At 46.9% G+C, this 18464-nt stretch overlaps 1 protein-coding gene across 1 annotated transcript in view; it reads right to left on the reverse strand.

The window, feature by feature from the left end:
* Positions 1–18464, reverse strand: part of st6galnac5a (ST6 (alpha-N-acetyl-neuraminyl-2,3-beta-galactosyl-1,3)-N-acetylgalactosaminide alpha-2,6-sialyltransferase 5a) — a 119646-nt gene that overhangs the window by 45997 nt on the left and 55185 nt on the right. The gene's annotated exons all lie outside the window — the stretch shown is intronic.

The following is an 18464-nucleotide window of genomic DNA, read 5'->3' on the forward strand; positions in this document are numbered from 1 at the left end:
CCCATCTTTTCCTTAGCTATCCTCTTGTTCTTAATGTACTATTTTTTTATTCGTTCATGGGATGTGGGCGTCGCTGGCAAGGCCGGCATTTACTGCCCATCCCTAATTGCCCTTGAGAAGGTGGTGGTGAGCCACCTTCTTGAAACGATGCAGTCCGTGTGGTGAAGGTTCTCCCACAGTGCTGTTAGGAAGGGAGTTTCAGGATTTTGACCCAGCGACAATGAAGGAACGGCAATATATTTCCAAGTAGGGATGGTGTGTGAGTTGGAGGGGAACGTGCAGGTGGTGTTGTTCCCATGTGCCTGCTGCTCTTGTCCTTCTAGGTGGTAGAGGTCGCGTGTTTGGGAGGTGCTGTCGAAGAAGCCTTGGCGAGATGCTGCAGTGCTTCCTGTGGATGGTACACACTGGAGCCACGGTGCACCGGTGGTGAAGGGAGTGAATGTTTAGGGTGGTGGATGGGGTGCCAATCAAGCAGGCTGCTTTGTTCTGGATGGTGTCGAGCTTCTTGAGTGTTGTTGGAGCTGCACTCATCCAGGCAAGTGGAGAGTATTCCATAACACTCCTGACTTGTGCCTTGTAGATGGTGGAAAGGCTCTGGGGAGTCAGGAGGTGAGTCACTCGCCGCAGAATACCCAGCCTCTGACCTGCTCTTGTAGCCACAGTATTTATGTGGCTGGTCCAGTTAAGTTTCTGGTCAATGGTGACCCCCAGAATGTTGATGGTGGGGGATTCGGCGATGGTAATGCCGTTGAATGTCATGGGGAGATGGTTAGACTCTCTCTTGTTGGAGATGGTCATTGCCTGGCACTTGTCTGGTGCGAATGTTACTTGCCACTTATCAGCCCAAGCCTGGATGTTGTCCAGGTCTTGCTGCATGCGGGCTCGGACTGCTTCATTATTTGAGGGTTTGCGAATGGAACTGAACACTGTGCAATCATCAGCGAACATCCCCATTTCTGACCTTATGATGGCGGGAAGGTCATCGATGAAGCAGCTGAAGATGATAAAACATCTTTGGGTTTTCTTTAATCTTACTAGCTAATATTTTATCGTGCCCTCTCTTTGCTTTCCCTATTTCCTTTTTTACGTCATCCCTGCACTTTCTATACTCCTCTCAGCTTTCTGCAGTATTTAGTTTTCTGTGACAGTCATAAGCTTTCTTTTTCTGCTTTACCTTGTCCCATATACTCCTAGACAACCAGGGGTCTCTAAATTTGGCAGAGCCACCCTTTTTCTTTGAGGGGATGTGTCTGCATTGTACCTGTAGAATTTCACTTTTTAGTGCCTCCCACTGGCTTGCCACTGATTTCTCCTAAAGTAGTTGTGTCCAGTCCACTTCTGTTAAATCACCTCTTAGATCTGTAAAATTTGTCTTTACCCAATTTAAAACGTTTACTCTTGATATAACTCTGTCCTTTTCCATAATAATGCTAAAACTAACTGAATTGTGGTCACTATCCCCAATATGGTCATCCACTGTCACTTCACCCACTTGCCCATCTTCATTTCCCAGGACTAAATCGAGAATTGCATCCCCTCTTGTTGGGCTTGTCACGCACTGGCTAAAAAAGTTCTCCTGGACACCGATCAAGAATTTTGCGCCCTCTGTGCCCCTCACACTGTTTGAATCCCAGCTGATGTTAGGGTAGTTGAAGTCCCCTACTATTATTGCCCTCTTATTTTTGCACTCAGAAATTTGCCTACATATTTGTTCTTCTATCTCCCTTTCGCTATTCGGGGATCTATAGTACACTCCTAGTAGTGTGACTGCCCCTATTTTATTTCTTAGCTCAACCCATAGATCTCTGCGCTCCTCCAATTCCGGCCTCTTGCGCATCCCTGATTTTAATTGCTCCACCATTGGCGGCCGTGCCTTCAGCTGCCTAGGCCCTAAGCTCTGGAATTCCCTCCCTAAACCTCTCCACCTCTCTCTCCTCCTTTAAGATGCTCCTTAAAACCTACCTCTTTGACCAGGCTTTTGGTCACCTGTCCTAATATCTCCTTATGTGGCTCAGTGTCAAATTTTGTTTGATAATCACTCCTGTGAAGCACCTTGGGACGTTTTACGACGTTGTTGCAAGTTGTTGTTGTTATGAATTACACTCCACACATTTAAGTGCGGTAAACACATATCTGAACATAATTTCACCCCTCTCATTAACGTGAACTGAACCAGGTTAGTTTAGTTACTGTAATGACAGCTGTAGCTGGTCTAGCTTAAAATGTATTCATCGTGCGTGAAACCTTTCCAGGGTCTTCAATCGTCACTGGCCCTTGGCTCGAGGTGTACTTTGACTTCCAATCAGTGGAAAACATTCATTTGTAGCTTGACAGGCAAATGGAAGGGGACGATGTAATGAAGTCACTGCAATCGAGGGCTGGTTCGAGGTTGAGACAATCGGCTGTTTTACCAGTGGGTGTCTCTCCCAGTTTGAAGCAGAGACTGAGGAAGGAAGGAAAGGAAAAGAAAAGATAGAAAGAAGGACCCTATACAACACCACCTGCTATTAATCCACCTACTCTATACAAGGAAGAAAGAAAAAGAACAAAATACAACGGAGAAAGAGAAAGTGAAAGAAAGAGAGAGAGAGAGAAGATTTATATTGCGCCTTTCATGACCTCAGGTCGTTCCAAAGCGCTTTACAGCCAATGAAGTAATTTTGAAGTGTAGTCACTGTTATAATGTAGGGAAATGCAGCAACTAATTTGTACAGGGCAAGGTCCCACAAAACAATGAGTTAAATTACCAGATAATCGGTTTTTGTTGGTTGAGGGATAAATATTGGCCAGGATACCATGAGATCGCCCTTAGTCTTCTTCAAATAGTGCCATGGGATCTTTTACATCCACCTAAGAGGGCAGACAGAGCCTCAGTTTAATGTTTCATCTGAAAGATGGCACCTCCCTCAGTTCCACACTGGAGTGTCAGCCTAGATTATGTGCTCAAGTCTGGAGTGGGACTTAAAACTACAATCGTCTGACTTCAGAGGCGAGAGTGCTACCAGCGAGCTAAGGTCCCTGCGATTAAAAAGTAATCCATTACACAAACCCTATAAGATTAGAATCAGCAGGGATTTTATTGAATTCCATGACAGGATAAAAAAAAAAATTGATCAAAGAGAGCGATGTTTCAAAAATGGAAAGCAATCACAGGAAAGAAAGAATACGAGGAGACAAAGGACAGAAAAAGAGAGGAAAAAGCAAATACATCTCGTTAATGTACAACTGCCAGAAAGGTTGTCAAAGAACGACATGAAGAGGATACAGTCTATTGACCAAACTGCAACTGCAATAGGAGATTGGTTGTCTAATGTTTCTGTAATGTTGGCACAGTCCTGGAAATAATGTTAAAAGTTTTACTCTCGTCTCTGGACCTCAAAATTTATTTGTAGCCTTCAGAAGAAATTTAGTTCAAGTTTTATGGGGTCAACTTTACAAAATCACGCTCCTGAAAGCCTTGTGCATATCGCAGGGTCAGACAGCCGCTCGCTGTCAATTCTTATCTGTTATGAGCAGGAGTCTGATTTTGTAAAATCACCTCATCAGCTTAGTCATCCGTCGCCAAATATTCTAATTTGGAAAAAAAATATTTCAGTTTTCGCTTTCCGTCTTTTTGCCCTTGTCCTTTCAGGGCTCCACCCTCCCTACCAGGGTTTCTTTCAAAGTAAAATACCCCCAAATATTGGCCCAGAATTTGCTAGGAAAATAACAGCGTTTTTAACCATGCCGTTATTGGTGTGTAAATAACCCAGCAATTTGTGGCGAGGAAGAGATACCCCATGAGTTGTGAATTGCCACAAGTTGCTGGACGATTTGCCCCGTTCCACCGTCAGCTTCGCAAAAACGGCAGCTCGCCCTCAACCTCCCCGTGAGTTTCAAGAAATTGCTGTTTCTGCACTGTTAAAACAAATTAAACTCGCCGCAGAAAGTTAGGGCTGGTACTCAACGGCGTAAGGACCCTTTTAATGAGGAGATTTATGTTCCTGCAAATCCACTCAAACTCTCGGGCCCAGAAAAGGAACAATTGAAACTATAGGTAGCAAATTGTTCCTGGAGGTTTTTAAAATTTAAAATTTCTCTTAATCCAATCTTTCTTTCCCTCTATTTCTCTTTCTATATCTAATTTGACACGAATTCATCCTATCCTCTTCTCCGTCGTTCCTCTGTTTCTTTATCTTCAAATCTCATTTGTTAAGGAGATAGAATGTTGGGCCCATCGTTCACCAAGATCCCAGATGCCCTGTTGACCTCACCGTTATCAGCTCGCATTTCCAGCAACTTAAGGCCCAAAAAATTTGAGCTGAAGGGCAAGAAAAATATCTAACAAACAGGCACACCGTGATATGTCCCATTCCAGCAAATTCTGGGCCATTGTTACATTCCTCACAAGGCCACAAGAAACTGGGGCCTTGATAATAATGGAGACTTAACTTGTCCAGTTTGATTTCCAACATCTGTTCTAAAAAGCTGTGAACTACCGACCAGTGCCGGTTTCAGTCAGATAAAGGATTTTAATTTTATTCCCGTCTCTTTATCTCGAACTTTGTTCTTAGTCGTCATCACAAATTTTGTTCTGAGTTTTTGGGCCCGATATTAGGAGGGCGGCCGGTTAGCAGCGGGGGAGTCAACTGGACGCGTGGGTAATGCGCCCAGTTAAATCGGGTTGCTCCACACGGAATCACAGGCTAATTGGATCCACTTACCTTTGCTTCCGGGTTTCGCGCTGGAAAGCTGCGCAGCGGGCGGACTGTGCATGCGCAGCATAGACTGTCAGCTGGAGGAGCCCTATTTAAAGGGGCAGTCCTCCACTGACTGATGCTGCAGGAAATAGGAAAAATTACAGCAAATCCAAATTACAGCCCAGGGGGAAGGCTGCTCCCAGGTTTAATGATGCCTCACTCTAGGTATTATTGGATGGGGTGAGGAGGAGGAGGAGGACAGAGATCTTCCCCCCCCGGCAGGGGGGGAGGAAGCGGCCTGTCTCTGCCACCAAGAAGGCCTGGCTCGAGGTGGCAGAGGAGGTCACCTGCACCACCAACATATCGCGTACCTGCATACAGTGCAGGAGGCGCTCCAATGACCTAAGTAGGTCAGCCAAAGTGAGTACACTTACTCATTCCCCTACACTCCGGCTGCCACATCACCGCCCCCACCCCACATCTCCTTCTGCACTGCCAACACTACTCTGTCACATCACCCCTCACACCCACTCAAATCTCATCCTCATCTTACCTGCACTCACTCACCTCGCCAGTACTCATCCCACCACTACCACTCAACCCAATCCTCATACAATCTCATGGCTCTATCTCATACTCACCCTCTCATGCATTTCTTTCACGGTCAGCCTCACTCAACCTGCCACTACCTGTGCTGCAGCCACAGAGCATGCATCAGATATGTGCAGTAGGAAGTGTAAGGTAAACGTATCATGAGCATGAAGGGGCTGCACAAGGGTGTTTGAGGGTTTGTCATGGTGCTTACCTATATTTAATTTCTGATCAACTCACATAACATATTATATTGGCACCACTACTGCCACGACTTTGCGAATCTTGTCTGGTTTGTGCAATAACACCCTTTCCTGAGGATCACCATGAAGACACACAACTGATGCCACCCATTGCGTCACTGCAGAGTGGGTGTAGGTGTATTTGCAGGGCTCTTTTGTGCAGACGACTGAGAGACGTCGGTGATGTCCCCGGTGGCACCCTGGAAGGATGCGGAGGAGAAGTTGTTGAGGGCAGTGGTGACTTTGACAGCGAAAGGTAAGAAGATGGTGCTTGGGCCAGCTGGGAGCAGCTCGACATGAAGGAGGCTGCAGATGTCCACGACTACATGTCGAGTGACTCTGAGCCTTCGTGTGCACTGCTGCTCAGAGAGGTCCAGGAGGCTGAGCCTCGGTCTGTAGACCCTGTGGCGAGGGTAGTGCCCTCTGCGACACATCTCTCTCTGCGGTTGCCCTCCCTCCTGCTGCGCAGGTGGATGTGTCACAGCACTGTGTTGTGGAGCTCCACGTGTCAGAGGTGGACGGCGAGGCCGGCGAGGCTGGTGATGCTGTTCGCCCTCCAAGGAGGTCATGACTGCAGCTACAGCGGCCCCCATCCGGAAGATGTACGTTTGAGGGGGTCCGGGATCTGGAAACCGGGGTAAGTGTGCAAGTTTGTGAATTTTCTTGTCAGGAGGAGGGTGGTGGAGGCCAAACTTTGTCCAAAGTGACAGAGTGGCCTCCTGCAATGAGTGAGGGTCTCCCTCTGTCCCACCTGTCAAATGGACCTTCACAGCTGCCACAGGCTGATGGCTGCAATACGTCCATTTGAACTGGGAGTGTTTCCCCCAGTACGGGAAACAGTCCCAGTTCATTTCAAAATCCCACCCCTCCTAAAATATCAGGTCAATCAGGTCTGTAAATGGCTTTAATTGCCGGCGGGAGTCCCACATGCTGGGGCTGCACGCGCATGTCAGCGCGTCACTGGGGAACCCGGAAGTAGGCGGGTTGGAGCCGGGCTCCGGACCCGCCCCGGGAATCCCCGATTTTCACAGCCCCCCCCCCCCCCGCCACGAACGCACCCGCTCGAGGGTGCGAAAATCGAGCCCTTTGTCCTCACTGAAGAAAATACTGCAACAACTTGCATTTATATAGCGCCTTCAAAGTAGAAAAATGTCCCAAGGCACTTCTTGGAGTAGTGAGGAAAAAATTGGGTGCAAAACTGAAGAAGAAAATATTGGGAGGGGTGAACAAAAGTGGAGTGGGTTTTAAGGAGGGTCTTAAGAGGAGGAGAGGGAAGTGGAAAGGCAGAAAGGTTTGGGGAGAGAATTCCAGAGTGTGGGGCCCAGATGGCTGAAGGTACGGCAGCCAATAGTGGGGCGAAGGTGCGGGGGGGGGGGGGTGGGATTCACAAGATGCCAGAGTTAGCGCCCCACCCTGGTCATTTAAACTAACCCACCCCTGGGATTTGGGACAGGGGTCTCCGTATTGAGTTAGCAGTCCACTCGGCAACACTTGCTCCACTAAGGCGCCACCCTCGGAATTTCAGGCCCATGCAATTTACAGCACAGGAGGCCATTCAGCCCATCGTGCCTGTGCCAGCTCTTCAATTGGAGCCGTCTACTCTAATCCTAAAACCCTGTTCTTCCCCCCCACCCCCCATAACCTTTTATATTCTTCCTTTTCCAATCCTTATCCAATTCCCTTTTCAATAATATGATGTCTCTGCTTCAATATCCCCTTGTAAGAACATAAAAACATAAGAAATAGCAGCCAGAGTTGGCCATCAGGCCCCTCTAGCCTGCTCCGCCATTCAACAAGATCATGGCTGATCTTCTACCTGAACACCATTTTCCTGCACTATCCCCATATCCCTTGATGCCCTTAATACCTAGAAACCTATCGATCTCTGTTTTGAATGTACTCAATGACTGAGCCTCCTCAGCCCTCTGGGGTAGAGAATTCCAAAGATTCACCACCCTCTGAGTGAAGAAAGTTTTCCTCCTCTCAATCCTAAATGGCCTACCCTTTATTCTGAGACTGTGACCCCTAATTCTAGATTCCCCAGCCAGGGGAAACATCCTCCCTGCATCTACCCTGTCGAGCCCTGTAAGAATTTTGCAAGTTTCAATGAGATCATCTCTCATTTCTTCTAAACTCTAGAGAATCTCTCCTCATATGACAATCCCACCATCCCAGGAATCAGTCTGGTGAACCTTTGTTGCACTCCCTCTATGGCAAGTATATCCTTTTTTACGTAAGGAAACCAAAATTGTCCACAAAACTCCATGTCTCATCAAGGCCCTATATAATTGCAGTAAGACATCTTTACTCCTGTACTCAAATCCTCTTGTAATAAAGGCCAACATACCATTTGCCTTCCTAATTGCTTGCTGCACCTGCATGTTAGCTTTCAGTGACTCATGTACAAGGACACCCAGGTCCCTTTGAACATCAACATTTCCCAATCTCTAATCATTTAAAAAATACTCTGCATTTCTGTTTGTCCTACCAAAGTGGATAACTTCACATTTTTCCCACATTATATTCCATCTGCCATGTTCTTGCCCACTCACTTAGCCTGTCTATATCCCCTTGAAGCCTCTTTGCATCCTCCTCACAACTCACATTCCCACCTAGTTTTGTGTCATCAGCAAACTTGGTAATATTACATTTGGTCCCCTCATCCAAATCACTGATATATATTGTGAATAGCTGGGGCGCAGGCACCAATCCCTGCGGTTACCCCACTAGTCACTGCCTGCCAACCTGAAAAAGACCCATTTATTCCTACTCTCTGATTTCTGTCTGTTAATCAATTCTCAAACCATGCCAGTATATTACCCCCAATTCCATGTCCTCTAACTTTGCTCACCAACCTCTTGTGTGGGACCTTATCGAAAACCTTCTGAAAATCTAAATACACCATATCCACTGGTTCCCCCTTATCTATTCTACTAGTTACATCCTTAAAAGAACTCCCATAGGTCTGTCAAACATGATTTCCCTTTCATAAATCCATGTTGACTCTGCCAAATCCTATTATTATTTTCTAAGTGTCCTGTTATCACATCCTTTATAATAGATTCTAGCACTTTCCCTACTACTGATGTCAGGCTAACAGGTCTGTAGTTCCCTGTTTTCTCTCCCCCTCCTTTCTTAAATAGTGGGGTTACATTTGCTACCCTCCAATCTGCAGGAACCATTCCAGAATCTATAGAATTTTGGAAGATGACAACCACTATCTCTACAGCCACCTCTTTCAAAACCCTGGGCTGTAGATCATCAGGCCCTTGGGATTTATCGACTTTCAGTCCCATTAATTTCTCTAGTACTATTTTTTTTACTAATACTAATTTCCTTCAGTTCCTCATTCTCGCCAGACCCTTGGTTCTCCAATATTTCTGGGTTTTTGGCTGGTAAGTTTTACAGCTTCTTTTTTCCTTCTGAGTTAGGGAATTGTGTAAAATTAAAGGAAAAGCTGGGAGCGTAAAACTGCTGTTAGTTTATTAAATTTAATAACTTAAATTAGTTTATTAACCTGTTCAATAACCCACTGTGTGAAAACATCTCTATGTTTCCCCTGCATTCTTCTGATGAAAATCATTCTTCTGATGATAATCCTGAGTCAATGCTCCTCGTTACTGATTCACCAGCCAGTGGAATTTTATTTTGCTTATTTACCCTTTCAAATCCTTTCATTCTAGTGAAACTTCACTGTACCTTTTCTATGGTTCCAATCTCCTTCCTATAATGGGGTGCCCAGAACTGTACACAATACTCCAACTGTGTGGCCTAACCAATGTCTTGTACTTCCTTGCTTTTATATTTAATGCACCTTGTATAAAACACAAAATCCCATATGTCTTCCCTACATGCACTCCCACCTTTTAAGATCTGTATATCAGCATCCCTGGGCCTCTCCATTTTCCCACTCTGAAGAGCCTGAATGGTTAGGATATATGTGCTTTCATTATCCTTCTTCTCATTTTTGGCTTTTCTTATAGAATCACAGCAATTTACAGCAGAGGAGGTGGCCATTCAGCCCATCGCACCTGTGCTGGCTATTTGAAAGAGCCAACCTCCTATTCCCATTCCCATCCACTCTCCTCATACCCCTTTCACCTCATCAAAATTCCTCAGAAATTTGAAGACCTCTTCTCTGTTCTAGTGAGAAGAGTCCAAATTTTTCGAGTGTCCCCTCCTCATAACTAAAGCCTCTCATCACTGGTATCATCCTGTGCCCTCTCCATCTTTCCTAAAGTACGTCATTACTTCTAGATGTACAGTCTGCTGCAGGGAATGAAGTGACAGCATGAACTTTGTTTCCACACATCACTTAAAACAGCATAATTGGAAATCAGTTCACGACTGCTCTCAGTTGGCCAGGTCAACATTTCGGCTGATAATCTCCACTTTAGGTTGGGGTTAAGTTATCACCTAAGAAATTTTAGGAACACGAAAGAGCCATGAAGCAAATTAGTGTGGTTCAGTTGGTAGCAGTCTCACCTCTGAGTCGGAACTTAATGGGTTGAAGCCTCACAATGTGTAAGTAATCTAGGCTAACACTCCAGTACAGATGGGGTGCTGCGTTATCGGAGCTGGTGCCATTCAGATGAGATATTAAACTGAGGCCTCCGCCTGCCTGTTCAGGTGGATACAAAATATTCCAACCAAACCCGTCCCCATTTCAGAGATGAAGCCCTCCTCTATCTCTATCCCCCTCCTGTCTCCTGAAATTAATTGAATTGCCTCTTAAACCTATTCACCTTGTCCACTTTGCCTAGTAAATTACCCTGTTAGGCCTAAGAGGTCAGTAGAGAGATGCTACAAACCCCTACACATGTGCGGGTGAAGTTGTATAGCGTCTATTAATGGCCTTGCACTCAAGACCAGCCTCTGTTTTGACCATCTCTGTAACTGCTCTATGGCCCCCATACAAAGAGTTTCCAAAATAAAACTAATAGCCTGCGTCCCAGTCCTTAATGTACAACCCGCAACTAAAATAAGTTGGCCCTGCAGAATAGACGTTAATCTGAGGTCCTGCATTACTCTTTGGGTTGGTGAGGCGGACAACACGACGAGCCAGGACTTGTCCCCGAGTCCAGGCCAGCATTCTTCCCTCAACTGACACCATACAAAATCAGATTCATTCATCGCATCGCTGTTTGTGGGATCTTACTGTGCTCAAAATGGCTGCTTGCATGTGTCTACATAAGTGACTGCACTTCTGCAGTAGTTTCTGAGACGATAAACCGTGCTGCATAAACGTAAATCTTTCTTTGGTCATTTGCAGCCATGCACAGACTTATTCAAAGGTTTCCAGTTTGAAAGGTGCGAGGAGGCAAACGTAAATGCCCCAAAATAACCTTCTGAACAGTTTAACATGGATGAGACAGACCAGCCATTTTTAAGTAAATGAGGGAATGGTTCAGTGCAGCAACTCCCGACTGTCAGATTTTTAGCTAGGTTATAAATCGAGTGGAGTGTAGCAGATGAAAAGTAAGAGGCAATAACTTGCATTTATATAGCGCCTTTAATGTAGAAAATCGTTCCAAGGTGCTTCATAGGAGCGTCATCAGACAGAAACGTCAGGCGGTGCAAGCTGCAAGGGAACTCAATGAGTCAATGTGATTTCTTCATCTAAACCTTTCCTGCGATCACAAATCGTTGATATTTAAAAAACCTTATATAACAGATATAACTTCTATGACACTTTAATGATATGTTGATAGGGTAAGATGAAGTAAGGTGGGAGGAGCCTCATGTGGAGTATGAGCATGCCGAATGGCCTGTTTCCGTGCTGTAAAATTCTATGTAAATCTATGTAACATGCACACCACCAAACTGTGATAAACAGGAATGTGCAAAAGAAAGACTTGCCTTTATATAGCGACTTTCACAACCTCAGAACGTCCCAACGCGCTTTACAGCCAATGAAGTACTTACATCGAGTTACATTGAGTCTACAGCACAGAAACAGGCCATTCGGCCCAAATGGTCTACGCCGGTCTTTATGCTCCAAATGAGCATCCTCCCCCCCACTTCATCTAATCCTATCAGCATACCCTTCCATTCCTTTCACCCTCATGTGCTTATCTAGATTCCCCTTAAATGCATCTATGCAATTTGCCTCATCTACTCCTTGTGCTAGCACGTTCCACATTCTCACCGCTCTTTGGGTAAAGAAGTTTCTCCTGAATTCCTTTTTGGATTTATTAGCGACTATCTTATATTTATGATCTCTAGTTTTGGACTCCCCCACAAGTAGAAACATTTTCTCTACATCTACCCTATCAAAGCCTTTCATTATCATAAAGACCTCAATCAGGCCACCCCTTAGACTTCTCTTTTCTAGGGCAAAGAGTCCCAGCCTGTTTAGTCTTTCCTGATAGGTATATCCTCTCAGTTCTGGTATCATCCTTGTGAATCTTTTTTGCCCCCTCTCCAGTGCCTATATATCCTTTGTATAATTATAGAGACCAGCACAGTGCACAGTACTCCAAGTGTGGTCTAACCAAGGTTCTATACAGGTTTAACATAGAATCATAGAAAGGTTACAGCATGGAAGGAGGCCATTCGGCCCATCAAGTCTGCCATCGGTTCTCTGCTTTTCAATTCTATCCCTCTAGAAATGAACCCCAGTGCTTGGTTTGCCTTTTTATGGCCTTTTTTAACCTACATCGCTACTTTTAGTGATTTGTGTATCTGTACCCTTAAATCTCTTTGCTCCTCTATCCCGTTTAGACTCTTATTATTCGAGCAGTATGTCGCCTCCTTATTCTTCCTACCAAAATCCATACTTCATACTTATCTGCATTGAAATTAATTTGCCAATTACACGCCCATTCTGCAAGTTTATTAATGCCTTCTTGCATCTTGATGGATTCTTCCTTTGTATTAACTACACTCCTCAACTGCATGCAGTCCGCAAATTTTGAAATTGTACTTCCGATTCCTGAGTGCAAATCGCCAATGTAAACTGTAAATTACAGTGGTTCCAGCACCGATCCCTGTGGAATACCACTTCTCACCTTTTGCCAGTCTGAATAGCTACCCTCAATCCCTGCTCTCTGTTTTGTGTTTTGTAACCAGCTTGCTATCCATTCTGCTACCTGTCCCCTGACTCCACATGCTCTGACCTTAGTCATGAGTCTATAATGCGGTTCCTTATTGAAGACCTGTTGAAAATCGAAATATTTTACATCTACTACATTACCCTCGTCTACTGTTTCTGTTACTTCTTCAAAGAATTCAATAAGGTTGGTCAAGCATGACTTTCCCTTCTGAAATCCGTGCTGACTACTTTTTGTTATTTTTTGTTTTCTAGATGTTTTTCTATTACTTCTTTGAGTAAAGATTCCATTATCTTTCCTACCACCGACATTAAGCTAAGTGGTCTATTGTTCCCTTTTGAAGTGTAGTCGCTTTTGTAATGTAAGGTAATGCGGTAGCCAATTTGAGCACAGCAAGATCCCACAAACAGTAATGTGATAATGACAATAATCATCCATTTTAGTGCTTTTCGAGGGATAAACGCTGGCCAGGACACTGGGGAGAACTCCTCATCTCTTCTTCGAAACAGTGTCATGGGATCTTTTACATCCATCTGAGAAGGCAGATGGGGCCTCGGTTTAACGTCTCATCCAAATGGCGGCACCTCCGACAATGCAGCACTCCCTCAGTACTGTACTGGAGTGTCCGCCTGCATTATATGCTCAGGTCTCGAGAGCGGGACCCACGACCTTCTGACTCAGAGGCGCGAGTACGACAACTGACCCATTATAATGGCGCAGTGTTCGGATCAGAGTCCATTGTTGCCTTCTAATTAAAGAGCGTTTCTGAAAGTTTCCTTCAGCAATCTGTCATGTGTGGGAATTTTTTTTTTGGAGGGCAGCGGGGAGAGACGAAGAGCTTTATTCAACGTATACCAGCAGCGATTCCATGAGCTATTGGTCCCAGCGGGAAGTAACGCTCGCAGGGAGCGCATAGGAACATGAGTAGGCCAATCAGCTCCTCAACCCTTTTAGTCATTCAATTAGATTGATCATCAGTTTTGAAATGTTCAATTGACCCCAAGTCTCAACAGCTTTTTGAGGGGAGAGAGTTCCAGATTTCCACTACCCTTTGTATGAAGAAATGCTTCCTGAAATCACCTCTGAACGATGTCGCTCTAATTTTAAGGTTATGCCCCCTATGTACTCCCACACCAAAGGATATAGTTTCTCTCTATCTACCCTATCAAATCCTTTAATAATCATAAACACCTCAATTAGATCACCCCTTAATCTTCTATACTCAAGGCAATAGAAACCTAGACCATGCAACCTGTCCTCATAATTTAACCCTTTTAACCCCGGTATCATTCTGGTGAATCTGCGCTGCACCCCCTCCGAGGCCAATATATCCTTCCTGAGGTGCGGTGCCCAGAACTGATCGCATTACCCTATACGGTCTAACCAGAGCTTTATTCCACTGTAGCATAACTTCCACCCCTTTGTATTCCAGCCCCCTTGACATAAAGGCTAATATTCCATTAGCTTTTTAAATTATTTTTTGTACCTGTCCAGTAGCTTTTAGTGATTTCTGTCCATGGACCCCTAACTCTCTCTGCTCCTCCACAGTTCCTAACTTCTCACCATTTAAAAAATACTCTGACCTATCTTTCTTAGGTCCAAAGTGGATGACCTCACACTTCCCCACATTGATCTCCATCTGCCAAGGTTTTGCCCACTCACTTATTCTATAATTCCCTTTGTAACTTTCTGCTCCCATCTACACGACTTACAGTGCCACCCAGGCCTTTTACAATAAGCAAGAACACTTAAACCTCTTGCTTCGGAGCGACAATCTGAGGGCATTCGGTACTTTTTGTTTAAAAAGCCTGTATTTTTTAATTTTTCAAAGGTTTTAGTAATTATTTTGTATCCCAGTCAAATTGGAGAAGTTGGTCTTGGTTGAAATTATACCGCTGGGTCAGCGCCACATGAATGTACACATGATCTCAATTGTGATGTCTAGATCAAAACAAATCCTTAAACAGACCTTGATGAATATGTTAATGAAGATTCCTCTATCAAAGCAGGCGAAAATGCTCTTGTGTCAATTAGCATTGGTCTCCGTGGGGAAGTGCAGGAATAACTCCTGGTAGTGCAAATTGCTGGGCACGTGCTTTACTTTTTAACATAAGAAGCATGTACCTTAGATGTGTTGGTCCCAGACGTAAAGGCAGGTAACAGTGACTGTAATACAAAACAGAAACGTGCTCGCTGGTGATGTGATTGCTGTTTTTGAGGATTCTAAAGGGACTAGATAATTCAGACCATGACAAGCTATTTCACCTTGTCCAGAACAGTAAGAACCAGAGGATACGGCCTGCACTTGAAAGGGGGTAAATGCTAAAGCTAATCTCCGGATATAATATTACAGTGAGTGAGTGGTCAATCTATGGAACAGGCTCCCTAGGGAGACGGTGAAAGCAGTTCGTATTGATTCATTGAAATGCAAACTAGATTAGATTATTTTTTGAAAGAAATATTTTGGGATATGGCATATGAGTAATTTGAGACGTGAATGTGGTAAGTGTAGAATGTTTGGGAGAAACAGGTGAATTTGGACCTTTGGTTGCCGAAGCTCTCCTCCACTGAAGTTTTGCTCGTGTCATGTCGGGGTCTGTTGTAGACAAATTGATGGCGATTGATTGCTGTGATTAGTCAACAACTCCATTATTATTGTATCAAACAACTACCAGGGTGGTAGAAGGTGAACTAGATGGACCTTGATCTTTCTTCCTCTAGCAATTCCTATGTTCCTATGATCAAAGACAAGTGAGGTGTTTGGAATCCCGTCCTTCCCTTCTGATGCTTTATTATAATGTAGGGGGTACTTCATTAACAAGCATGCACTGTACATCCATTAGTATAATCCCTACAATTTGGGGAGATTGCAATTAAAAAAAAAAGCAATTACTTTTGCGCAAGAGATTTTAATATTGAGTTGAGGTGTCGCTGAGGTCAGACGCTGGCCTGGGTTTGAATCCAACTCAAGACCAATGGGATGAAAGTCTCTGGTGTCTGCTGGCCGTGAAATGAGTTTGAACAGCCTCCGTCCAGTGCCTAATGGGCACGAGCCCACATCAGGAGACTGCCCCTAATTCAGCAATCAGACTCAGCCATGGATAGTGTGGCATATGGAAAAATGACACACGAGTGTATCGGGGCACTCGTCAGAGGTTGCAGCTAAAGCACACTGTTGGGGTCAAGTAGAGTAGGGTCAGCTGTGACTCATTGGTAGCACTTGGGCCTCAGAGTCAGAAGGGCGTGGGTTCATGTCCCACTCCAGAGACTTGAGCATGTAACCTAGGCTGACACTCCAGTGTAGTACGGAGGGAGTGCTGCATTGTCAAAGGTGCTGACTTTTGGATGAGATGTTTAAACCCTGTCTGCCCTCTTGGGTGGATGTAAAAGATCCCACTGCATTATCCGAAGAAGTGCAGGAGAGTCCTCCCTGGTGTCCTGGCCAATATTTATCCCTCAACCAACATCACTTAAACGTATTATTTGGTCATTAGCACTGGAGCACCTGCCTAGGTTTTGTGCTCTGGAATGGGACCTGAACCCTTCTGTTTCAGAGGCGAGAGAGCTAATATGGCTGATACCTGTAGTCACTGGGACAGAGCTAGCACAGGATCACCAGCACTCGCAGAGTAGAAAAACAGGGGTGAACGATCAAGTGCAGAGAGTGAGCAGCATTTGGGGTAAGGCAATGCCAGCCTAGTGACAACTCACCCAAGAGATACTGCAACACTTAGCAATTTTGTCACAACAAGTCACCTGCTCTCTGCATGAACCAGTTTTGGCATCTTAGCAGAGGAGAGTGAAAAAGAATTGAGGATGGGCTACTACATGAGTCAGTGTTCTTGGGCTGGGGATTTAATGATAGGTTGGTCCTGATGCTTAACCTGTTATCCCTACTGCAAACTGTACACATATGGGCACGGGTGACAATAGAATCAGCCTCCGCTATGATGCCCTCCACAGTTGAATACCCCGCCGACACTCACTGTTTAAGCCAGTGGCTTTCAAAGTTATGTGCATGTATTGGGGAGGGGGTGGGGGCTCCTACAAACACCGACTCCCAGGGACACCATTGCTTGTAAATAATGACATACCCGGGGACCTCCCCGCAAACGCGGACGCGCTCTCGGGGACCTCCCCGCAAACGCGGACGCGCTCTCGGGGACCTCCCCGCAAACGCGGACGCGCTCTCGGGGACCTCCCCGCAAACGCGGACGCGCTCTCGGGGACCTCCCCGCAAACGCGGACGCGCTCTCGGGGACCTCCCCGCAAACGCGGACGCGCTCTCGGGGACCTCCCCGCAAACGCGGACGCGCTCTCGGGGACCTCCCCGCAAACGCGGACGCGCTCTCGGGGACCTCCCCGCAAACGCGGACGCGCTCTCGGGGACCTCCCCGCAAACGCGGACGCGCTCTCGGGGACCTCCCCGCAAACGCGGACGCGCTCTCGGGGACCTCCCCGCAAACGCGGACGCGCTCTCGGGGACCTCCCCGCAAACGCGGACGCGCTCTCGGGGACCTCCCCGCAAACGCGGACGCGCTCTCGGGGACCTCCCCGCAAACGCGGACGCGCTCTCGGGGAACTCCCCGCAAATAGTGACGCACACCTGGGACTCTGCCTTATGATAGAAGAATAGAATGGTTACAGCATGGAAGGAGGCCATTCGGCCTGTTGAGTCCGTGCCAGCTCTCTGCAAGAACAATCCAGCTAGTCCCACTCCCCTGCCTTTTCCCAGTAGCCCTGCAAATTTTTTCCCTTTGAGTACTTATCAAATTCCCTTTTGAAGGCCACGATTGAATCTACCTCCACCACCCCCTCGGACAGTGCATTCCAGATTCTAACCACTCGCTGTGTAAAAAAGTTTTTCTTCTTGTCACCTTTGGCAAAAGAACCAATCGCCTTAAATCTATGTCCTCTGGTTCTTGCCCCTGAAAATACTGACGCGCCCCCGGGGGCCCCCTGAAAATACTGACGCGCCCCCGGGGGCCCCCTGAAAATACTGACGCGCCCCCGGGGGCCCCCTGAAAATACTGACGCGCCCCCGGGGGCCCCCTGAAAATACTGACGCGCCCCCGGGGGCCCCCTGAAAATACTGACGCGCCCCCGGGGGCCCCCTGAAAATACTGACGCGCCCCCGGGGGCCCCCTGAAAATACTGACGCGCCCCCGGGGGCCCCCTGAAAATACTGACGCGCCCCCGGGGGCCCCCTGAAAATACTGACGCGCCCCCTGAAAATACTGACGCGCCCCCGGGGGCCCCCTGAAAATACTGACGCGCCCCCGGGGGCCCCCTGAAAATACTGACGCGCCCCCGGGGGCCCCCTGAAAATACTGACGCGCTCCCGGGGGCCCCCTGAAAATACTGACGCGCCCCCGGGGGCCCCCTGAAAATACTGACGCGCCCCCGGGGGCCCCCTGAAAATACTGACGCGCCCCCGGGGGCCCCCTGAAAATACTGACGTGCTCCTGGGGGCCCCCTGAAAATACTGACGCGCTCCTGGGGGCCCCCTGAAAATACTGACGCGCTCCTGGGGGCCCCCTGAAAATACTGACGCGCTCCTGGGGGCCCCCTGAAAATACTGACGCGCTCCCGGGGGACCCCTGAAAATACTGACGCGCCCCCGGGGGCCCCCTGAAAATACTGACGCGCCCCCGGGGGCCCCCTGAAAATACTGACGCGCTCCCGGGGGCCCCCTGAAAATACTGACGCGCTCCCGGGGGCCCCCTGAAAATACTGACGCGCTCCCGGGGGCCCCCTGAAAATACTGACGCGCTCCTGGGGGCCCCCTGAAAATACTGACGCGCTCCTGGGGGACCCTGTCAAAGGAAAAACATTTAATAGTATACAACCAAGTTACAAAACAAGTTGTTGTTGCTACTGTGACATAAATAAGATTGTGT

Source organism: Heptranchias perlo, chromosome 9 (assembly GCF_035084215.1).
Source record: "Heptranchias perlo isolate sHepPer1 chromosome 9, sHepPer1.hap1, whole genome shotgun sequence".
Lineage (NCBI taxonomy): Eukaryota > Metazoa > Chordata > Chondrichthyes > Hexanchiformes > Hexanchidae > Heptranchias > Heptranchias perlo.